At 45.5% G+C, this 10,223-nt stretch overlaps 1 long non-coding RNA gene across 3 annotated transcripts; it reads left to right on the top strand.

Annotated features, from left to right (window-relative positions):
• Positions 1-1,813: 1,813 nt before the first annotated feature.
• On the top strand, positions 1,814-9,685 carry Gm33875. 3 transcript variants are annotated; one of them, XR_382516.3, is made up of 4 exons: positions 1,814-1,962; positions 8,086-8,227; positions 9,120-9,399; positions 9,601-9,685. It is a non-coding gene; the product is annotated as a predicted gene, 33875 (long non-coding RNA). The 3 variants fall into 3 exon arrangements; XR_382517.3 differs by having other exon boundaries at positions 9,120-9,164; positions 9,294-9,679; XR_003950603.1 differs by having other exon boundaries at positions 9,120-9,679.
• Positions 9,686-10,223: the final 538 nt, after the last annotated feature.

Below are 10,223 nucleotides of genomic sequence, written 5' to 3'. Positions count from 1 at the left end.
TGTGTGTGTGTAAAACAACAAATATCTTTTTAAACACACACACAAAATCTAAAATTGGGTGCCCACAGAGTAAAAAGAGAATTTAACTTGCTTCCAAAGAAGTGGAAAAAAGAAAAAAAATCTGTCCAGAGCTGCCTTCTCCCGTATCTCCACCCCCCACTAACAACCGCACTTCCTGGGGTAGAAACTTTTTCTCCACAGGGGCTGGCTGGCCTGAGGCACTTGTGGTTCCAGTTCCTGCCGTCTCCTGCGGGGGTCCGCAACGGGTCTCCTGTGCTGATTTCACCTGGTCCTGAGGCAACCTGCGCTCCCTAAAGTTCCTGCTGAGCAGCCCAGGCTAACCCGCTGGGAAGGCGCTGGGAGGGGTCTGCCAGGAGAGCCGTGGGTTCCTCCGTCGCTACTCCCACGCGCCAGCGTCATCAGGCCAAGGATCACCCAACTCCTCTAATCCCAGCTCGGTAACCGGCGCTCCAGGCCACCTTAGACACGGGTCCAGCTTGGCCCTCGCTCCATTCCCTCCCTGTACAGGGTGCCCAGGAGGACCAGTGAAAAGCTTTAGTAGCTGTTATAACGTTCTGTAGTAACCAAACAGAAATGCAAACGCAAAGCTTTGGGGTGGGGTGAAGCGGTTCACAACGCAAATTGTGTGGTCTTTTGCCGGTGGTGCAAGTCCCAACCTCAGCGGGTGTCTAAGTATTTGATGCCCGGGGTACTTTCTGGAAAGAAGAAACGGGGAGGGGGAGAGATAGGGGAAGGAGGGAGGATTGGGTTTCTCTTGTACAGTTTTAAGTTTTTTGCAGTTTCTTGGAAACCTCCTGAAAGTCTGACTTCTCGGCAAACAAAATTTTTGAACTCCGACAGGAGGATGAGCGGTAGCTGCTTCTTCAGAACGCTGACTCGCTTATGTGCGTTCTTGCCCTGGAACTGGGTAATGAGAGCTAACCAGTATCTCCACTCCCACAATAACAGCAGGGTTTGTTGTTTGTCTGTTTAAGGTTCCCCCACTCCCTGCCTCTGAGACAAGGTTTCTCTGTGTAGCCCTGGCTGTCCTGGAACTCACTCTGTAAACTATGCTGGCCTCTCACTCAGAAATCCGCCTGCCTCTGCCTCCCCAGTGCTGGGGTTAAAGGCGTGCGCCACCACAGCTAGGCTTTTGAGGTAGAAACGTTTTCACTGGAGGGGCTGGGTAGGATGGGGTGCTTGTGACTTCTGCTCAGGTCATTTCCTGTTGTCTTTTGCAAGTCTGACTTGGACACACATGACCCTTGAACTCCATATGCAGGCTCAAAAAGAGAAACCCTTTGGAAAATTCCCACTGTGTTCCACATAGATTGATCACATAGATAGATAGATAGATAGATAGATAGATAGATAGATAGATAGATAGATAGATAGACAGACCTTATTTCGCTCAGAATTATCAATACCTACCTTGTGTTTTCTGGAACTTGCTTGATGTAAAGCACTTAAAGTAGCTTCTAGGGACAGAAGGGGACATTTCCACTGAGGTTTTATTTAATTTTTATAAAGCTTGAGGGCTTCCTTTTAAATTGGTACCTAGACTCTAATCCTCTGTTTAAATAAGACACAGCCCTGCTATCAGGTATGGCCTTATATCTCCACTGCTAATCAACAATGATCCAGAAGAGGTGAACTATCTTTCAAAGAATATATATATATATATATACATATGTGTGTGTATGTATATATATGTGTATATATGTGCATATATGTGTATATATATATATATGTATACACACACACACCAAGATCATTTGGCTTAGCTGATGAGAGTAATTAGAACTTAATTTTTTTTGTTTCAACAATTTTGTTGTTGTTCTCATCTGTTGTCTGTTTAGAAATTCACACTCTTGTTGCAGTGGTGATCTTTATTTAGTCTTTTGGAAGAGACAGTATTTACCTCATCAGGAACTGTGAAGGAACCTCTTCCCTGCAATGAAGGTGAGGTTTCTCACAAATCCAAATCCGTGGTGTTGAATCCCCGGCACAGGCTCCTGAGACACTCCCCACAAACCCCCTTTGCCCTTTGCCCACCCTTCCGCTCCTGCTTTCTTCCATGCTCCCCCTAAACTGTTGTTGTTGTTTTTCCTTAATTAAGGGAACTGTGCTAAAGTGCAGTTTTAAGGTGTCTACTCTTGCAATTCGCACTTAGTTTTGTTTTCTCAGATTCTGTCAATGTTTAATTCTCACCATCCAAAATTCATCAGAATACCGCAGCACAACCCACTTGTTAGCCTTTGAAAGTCAGTGCCTGACCGGAGAGGCAAAGAGGGAGTTAGTAAAAATTCCCTGCTCATCTGTGCTTCTGGAGAAAAAAAAAAAAGTTTTTATTTAAGCTCACAAAAGGTTACATCCTAAGTCAGTTGCCACGCAGGGGGGATTGATCAAGTGTGTGAATGAAACACAAAAATTAGGAGTTTAAAATGCACCGTGTTCTGCTCGGAAGGGAGCCCATCTCTGTGTGTTGTGTAGGCCATGTCGTGCACCGCTGCTTTGGTCAATAAGAGTCCAATTATACTTGAAATGAGGATTAATTACCCTAAAAGCACCAATCGGCTGGGCAAGGGCACCAAGAACAAAGGCGTCTCCTCCTTATCTCCATAGTAAGACTGCACGGCCGCCATCGCAGTCCGCTGATTGACACAAATCCCTCTTCCCCTTAGTTAATTCAAACAGAACATTTCTTCGGTACTTCAGCTGATGGGATGGTAAATAATTTTCCCCAACTAAAAATTGAAGTGGATTGATTAGAAGCAATTTTTTTTTTTTCTGTTTTGCACAATAAAAAGATGAATCACATGGCCGAGCAGGCCCATTTCTAGAGCAATCTCGTCCCTCTAATTGCTGCCAGGCTAATGCGGTAGAAGCGAGTCCCAGGAAGTCGAGAAATCCATTTACCCGACCATGACATTTAAGTAGCAAACACAAGTAGTGGATTTTTCCATTACCCTCCGCTTCAGGCCCGCCACATTCCACCTGTGACCCTCGTGGGCCGAGGACAATGCACTTACATACAATTTGGTGACTATAATCAAGGTCCACTTCAAAATGTTCGAGAGCAGACTAAAAACATTTTTTATAAAAGTGTAATTAAGTCCATAACCAATTTCACTAATTCATGGTAATGTACTGGGGGGGAAATCATTTCATAATGCTCTCAGAGAGGCCTGTCTTCCTTACCAGAGGGAGAGAAGCAGGCAGCGTCTTTTCTCTGTCACAACACGCCATTTACCACCAAAAGTCCCAGCCGCGGGGCTTGAGCTTTGTGTGACACGTCCTCCAACTAGAACTGCACAAGTTCTCTGAAAACGCCGTGGACCCATTGTCATATGTTTTATACAAAAGAGAGAAAGAGCCAACTAATAAATCTATGATGCACATCAGAGAACCTCAGGACAGTTCAATCGACCCGATGCAAAGGAACTTAGGAGAGTCAAGTCCTGATGCACTGCCACTGTCCTCCCCAGCACAGGAGCAGGACTGATGGCTGGCCCATAGTGCTTGTTGATAAAGGAAGGATGCTTGCCAGGCCCTAGACTTTGAGGATATCAATTAGGCCAGACCAAGGCTTTGAAATGAATCAAAGTCAGTTTGTTTAATCTTGAGTTCTCAAAGGGGTCCTAAAACAGAAACCGTGAAGGAGAATTAGGGCTGTTGTCTCTGGTTGAGATTTCTGCGACACTTCACCAGCGCCGCTCTGAAGCCAAAGCAATCCCTTCCCGAGCTGAATTCAGAGGCCAGTTGCACACAGCATCTGCCTCAGCTATGGTACCGTCTGCAGCACATTGTGCAGAATCACGGCAAGTGTGGTCCTTGGAGGATGTGTTCTCTGAGCACTGACCATTCTACCTCCTTTCATATGTTGTTTACTTACATTGCTACAGTCAAGGATTGATCTGTTTCAGGTTTTCCTGGCATCCATTTAATAGCCATATAAAACCAAGGAGCTCAAGGGTGAGAAAAAGACCAGCCTTGCTACCTCATTATTTTTATTTATATTACATGCATGTGCGTGCATGCCTGGGTACACATAGTGGAGGTCAGAGGCCAGCGGGCAGGTGCTAGTCCTCTCCTCTCTGGCATGTGACTCTAGGGATCTAACTCATGCCACTGGCCTTAGCAGTGAACACCTTTATTCCCGAGGCATCCCGCTGGCCAGAATAAACACAGCCAGCCAAATTCTTAATATTTTAACCAATGTACTTTTTAAGCAAGTAAGCATGCTAGTCTCTGGATGAAAAATAATTTTAAAATAAATAAAATAAAGCCCAAGCATTAAGCCTTTTCTCGACAGAGTAGTGGACTGAGCCGACATGATCCGGCTACTGCGCGTTGTTTCTGCAAACTTATTTTTACAAGACAGGGGAACCCATGCTTAGGAAGACTCACATTACTGTGGGTACACTCTTCCCATTTTAGTCCCAGCATTCAGGAGGCAGGGGCAGGCAGATCTCTGTGACTCTGAGGCCATCCTGGTCTATACTGCAAGTTCCAGACTAGCCAGGGATATACAGTGAGACCTTGACTCCAAGAAAAATGTTGTTTTACTCAAATGGTGTATAACTATCAAAAACTTCACCAGTAAAGAAAATGTACACGTACACAGAAATTCATTCAATAATAATAAATGAGTCCCTGTCATTTGTAACAACCTGGTTGGGATCCAAGTCAGATACAGAGAGGTAGCTGCCAAGGGACCTGGTTCACACAGAGAACCTGAAAAGATTGCTCTCCCGGCAGCTGTGGGGAGAAGCTGGCATACATACAGGGGCTAAGAGAGAATCACAGCACTGTGGTCCAGGAGGGTGGCCGCAGATGGTGACCGTGTGCAGAGCATTTCAAACACCTGGAAATCAGGCTTTGAAAGTCCCCCTCATAAAGAAATGCTAGATACTTAAGGAGATAGACACGTGTGTCCTAATTTAAGCATTGCACATTGTATGCAGACGTCTGGGTGCCACCTTACCCTATGATATGTACACTTTGTTAAGTATGAGTCAGAAGATAGATTTAACATTTGGAAGAAGGGACTAGAGAGATGGCTCAGTTGGGAAAGTGCCTGCTCGGCGCTGGGACCTGAGCTCAGATCTCCAACACCACATAGAGGCCAGATGCAGCAGAGTTCTGTTATGCAGAGACAGGCAGATCCTCCCCGCTTGGGGCCAGCTTGTCTAACCTGGTGGTGAATGAACTCTGGACTCAGTAAGGGATTCTGTCTTAAAAAAAAAAACAAAAAACAAGAAGTAAATAAATACAGTGGAAAAATCACTGAGGAAGACACACACACACACACACACACACACACACGCATGCACGCACGTGCAAAACATAAAAGTTTAAAAGAAAAAAAAATTGACTCTAGGAAGCATGGTTCTTGGCTGCTAATAGTTGACCTTAGCTGTGACTAACTTAAAGATGCAGCGGAGTAAGGGGGAAGCAGTGGGGAAAACAAAGACTTAGTGCTGAGGAGATAGATTCCCTGTGAGAACAGAAACTGAGATGTGCCAAAGGTCACAGATGGGGTCAAACATCATGGCATGGCGTTCTTGGTATCTGGAGGATCAGAGTACTGGGTCTTTGCTAAACCCAGGGTGTTGGAGGAACTCAGGAGGAGAACAAGATGGATGTGTAGAAAGCCAAACCGCAGAGGTAGCAGTTTCTAACTGCGGCCTGAAGTGCAGAGACAAATAAATTATAAGGGTCCATGACTCACTGAAGAATGGTACCCCGGACTCAGATAGTATGTAAATGCAAAGAGTATTTTATTCTGCGAAGTCCACCATGCTGCAGACTCCCATTACCGGAATAGAGAGACGCCCAAGTGAGCACACAAGCCTGATTTAAAGCATATTAGGGAATCCTGGGGCAGGTGACCTCTATGTTAATCTGTTAGGTCCATCTCTAAGGACATTCCATTATGCAGGTTGGGGCTGGGAACCTGCTGGGGAGGACTGGAAAGGGATACTGACCTGTTGTCCTTGCCTGAGGCCAGGTGTCAGGGCAGCTTCTGAGGCCTGGAATTTCCCAGTTTTTGGAAACAGAGATTTAGACCTGGTCTCTTCAACTGTCAATTTGAAGCCTGTCATGGAATCAGTCTAGTCTTCTCAAAGTGAAACTTAGACCATGGTTATTTTATTTGGCTCTGACAATAACTGGAAGGTAACCTCTAATCTACTCTTCTAACTGCTGGCCTGACTACCCTCCCACCCCCCAGCAGTGTACCCAGGTACTTGCTGTTTTTCCCAGCCATGTGCTCTTTGTCCATCTCCCCTCAAGGCGGCTTCATCTTCATCCTCCTCATCTTCTACCTCCTTTTCCTCCTCCTCTCTCCTTTCCACCCTCCACCCCCAACTAGGTAACTCAAAACCCACCTGCCTCCAATCCCTCTAGTAATTGGCTGTAGCCCATTTTATTTAACCAATAGTTTTAAATTACGGAAAAAGGTTTGCACAACAAAAGCCGTTAAACGTGAGGTAGGCCTAGACCTTCTGGTGCAGAATTTAGGATTACAACGCACAGCAACAGACCAAACCTCAACAGGGGACAGGAAAGGGTGCAGGGAGGACTATCAGAGGTGTCCTTCAACAGAGAAACAAGGCAAGAAATGTGTCTGTGAAAAGCCAGAGAGATGGCTTGGTGGACACCAAGGTATCCTGCCTTTTATATTCAGCCTCCTACCTGGGAGGCCTCAGCAGGAGGATTTCATAAGTTTAAGGCCAGTCTGGGCTACATAGAAAGGACCAGACCAGCCAGATCTACATCAGGAGGCTCTCACAAAAGAGGAAACAACTATATTTACACTTGTCTGGAACTAAAAGTTCGCACTTTGGCTAGTTTCTTTCAGGTGGGGAACCCAACCATAGTGACACCAACTTAGTGCTTTGAGCCCTGAGATCCACTTTTTTAAATGCCCACGTGTTTTCAGTTTCTTTTCCTACAAAGAAGTCACTGCTCCTCTTTTTGTCTTCATCAGAGGAGTCAGAGGCAACTGGAAGAAAAGTTTAAGAACACTAGCAGTGAGCCACTGGGCTTGGTGGCTTACACTTTTATTTATTTTTTTTTAAGATTTATTTATTTATTATTATATGTAAGTACACTGTAGCTGTCTTCAGACACACCAGAAGAGGGAGTCAGATCTCGTTACGGATGGTTGTGAGCCACCATGTGGTTGCCGGGATTTGAACTCAGGACCTTCAGAAGAGCAGTCGGGTGCTCTTACCTGTTGAGCCATCTCACCAGCCCAGCTTACACTTTTAATAGAAGGGGAGGGACAGAGAGTTCGAGGCCAGTCTGATCTACATAGTGAATTCTAGGCCAGACTGGGCTACGTGGTAAGACACTGTATCCAAAAATAACATGGAGGAAAAAAGAACGCAGGCAACAGATTTCAAAATTTAAGGTCAAGAGATGCTGTGTGACTTTGGTTTTGTTGTTGTTTTGTTTTGTCTGTTGGTTGACTGGCTAATTGGTTGGGTTTCCTTTAGTTTAGTTTTTGAGACAGGGTTTCTTTGAATAGCCTTGGCTGTCCTTGCTCTGTAAACCAGGCTGGCCTCAAACTCATAGAGATCCACCCATCTTTGCCTCCAGAGTGCCTACTACACACACACACACACACACACACACACACATACATACACACATATGTTCGAATGCACGAGAGAGAGAGAGAGAGAGAGAGAGAGAGAGAGAGAGAGAGAGAGAAAGAGCTCTCTTGAGCTGACGCTCAGTAGACTGATGAGACTGAGTCTAGGCTTGTGGCAATCCTGTGCCCTGGCTCCTGAGTATGCAGTTGCAAGTTCACACCCCCATGACCACACCCTCAAATTTCTCTCTGGCCCACAGGAAGGTAGATGTCTGTATTGATTGACTACATGCTGAATATCCTACTTTGGGAAGAACCTCATATCCCTTTGGCTTCGTTCCAACTGTTTCTAGATGCCCTAAAAGTAGTTTGTTGTGTACACTGGGGAAATACAAGAACAAACTAAGAGTAATGAATAGAGTGTAAATTATAATGCCAAATGATTTGCAATTATTCATCTGCTGTGTGTGTGTCTTCCATAGAGAACAGGGAAACGGCTGCATGTGAAGGTCTGTGCAAGCAAGCCTTTGAAGACTAGAGAGCACACTGTCCCTTCAAATGAGACCAACTCTTCCCCTCTGAAGAAAAAGCCATGCCACCTGAAACACCCATCATTTCACTAAGGTGGGTTGTTCCCTCTGGAGAGCTATTAAAGGGGATAGCTCTGATTCTATTAAATGTAATTTTTCCAGAGTAAGACTACACACAACTGGAGAGTAAATGTCACAAAGGAAAATGAGGAAATAAGATGAGCCCAAATTACAAAAAAGAAAAAAAAAAGGGACAATGGGATAGAGGACAGGAGAGGAAGGCAAGAGGGCATGAAGGCCAATGGTGCCTGGAAGTCCACAGAAGCCTGCTGTGGACTTGAAGGAGCACCGAGCTATTCACTGTGCTTCCTGTGTTCCTGGCTCCTGGATGTGGGGCCATAGCTGAGATCCTAGACCCTTGAGAAATAAGTCCCATGGATCATCCAGATTCCAGAAGGCCCTGATCCAGTTGTGGGGACAGCTCTGTAGTAATCATGAATGAAAACCAGATACATAGTTACTCCTAAGATACTGTTACTCCTCTGCTCTCAGACTTTGATTGACCTTTGATTTGTCTGTGTCCAGATGCCCAGGGCTTTAGGCAGATGCCCCCAGAGCTTGGGGCAGAAGTGGTTAGATGGGTGGAGGGCAGCAGAGTTGGAAAGAAGTAGTTTGGAGGCTTCTTAAGTCTTAGCACCAGGGGGAGGTGGGGGAACCCTAACTCTGCACCTTCCAGAGCACGCCAGCTTAACACATCTAGGAAAGGGTTATACTTCAGAGATGATGCAAAGTAAACCCGACCGCCTGTACTTTCTCAGCAGAGTCATGTGCAGGTACAGAAGGCATCTGTTATTAAATGTTCAGTCACGTAAGTTAACTCAAGCCGCAGCATTTAATTTAGAAGGAAATTGGGTTGGGTCTGAATAATTGAAGATAAGTGGAGAAACATTTTAGTAGACCTCAGTAATTTGCCTCTTTGTTCCCAGGCCATTAGCGCTCACTCTTGTTGGATGCATCGTGACCGCTGGATGGTAAGCACTTCTTAACGATGCTCACAGAGCCTTTTCCCTAGCTGAAGGCTGTCGAGCTGGTAAATGGCTTTCCTCCATCTTCCTCAACCGGAGCTTCTGCCTGCAGTCCATCCTCTGTGTCACTTTCAGAACTGGTGATAAAATAAGGTGTTCTGATCAAGACAATGGCCCCCACTCCGTTGGCTGCAATAACAGTAGACTCACCTTTGCCGCCACCAGCACTTCTATCTGTGTGGTACAGTATCTGTTTGCTACTGTTATTTCCACATTACATGGTCCCTCCATCTTCAGCAGATGACTCTCCACCCACCCTGCCAACCAGCAGAGAACAGTGTAAAAGAACCACCCAGGCAATCCCCAGGAGAGATTGCCTTTCCCTTCTCCCCACACTCCACTGAGAGAACTCGGTTAATAACCTGACCACACCCAACCACAGGGCATCCGGTTTCATCCTGGCTGAGTTTCGAGGAGGAAGTGCTCGCTGGACCAGGACTGTCTGTGCCTCATCCACATCTGTTTATGTAGCAGAGAACGAGGGTACCTCTCTCTGCATGCTGTAGTGGGGAAGACTTCTCCTAGGCTGAAAACGAAAATGAAAAATTGGGAGACTGGCTTCGTAAAATAAAATAAAATAACGGAAGACACCATTTTAAACATTTCAAATAGAAGAAACCAGGAGGTCACGGATAGTGGGAGAATATTAATATTCAAGCAAGTACTGGTATAGAATAGGAAAGAGGCAAATGACCCACAGATGTATGAAAAGTGTGCAAGGAGCCCGGCAGGAGTTCATTCCTTGCTCAAGAAACAACATGTGAGCAAGCTGGCCGCACAGTCCTTCAGGGAAGGGAGAACGATGGAGGGGCACTGCCATTAGCAACAAGCAGTTTCCATGGTTACCCAGGAAGTCACCTCATCCTAGCTGAGCAGGAAGGTATGAAAGCAAGGTAGATGGGGAAGTTTTATGGGCCATACTAGAAATAGTACTCTATCACAGAATATACATAAATATGTATATATTCTAATACTAGAAGTAGTATTTGTAACTTTAATTTTTTG

The sequence above is a fragment of the Mus musculus genome, chromosome 13 (genome assembly GCF_000001635.26).
Source record: "Mus musculus strain C57BL/6J chromosome 13, GRCm38.p6 C57BL/6J".
NCBI classification, from domain to species: Eukaryota; Metazoa; Chordata; class Mammalia; order Rodentia; family Muridae; genus Mus; species Mus musculus.
Note: the sequence above shows the minus strand (reverse complement) of the source record. Positions and strands in the feature narration are given on the sequence as shown.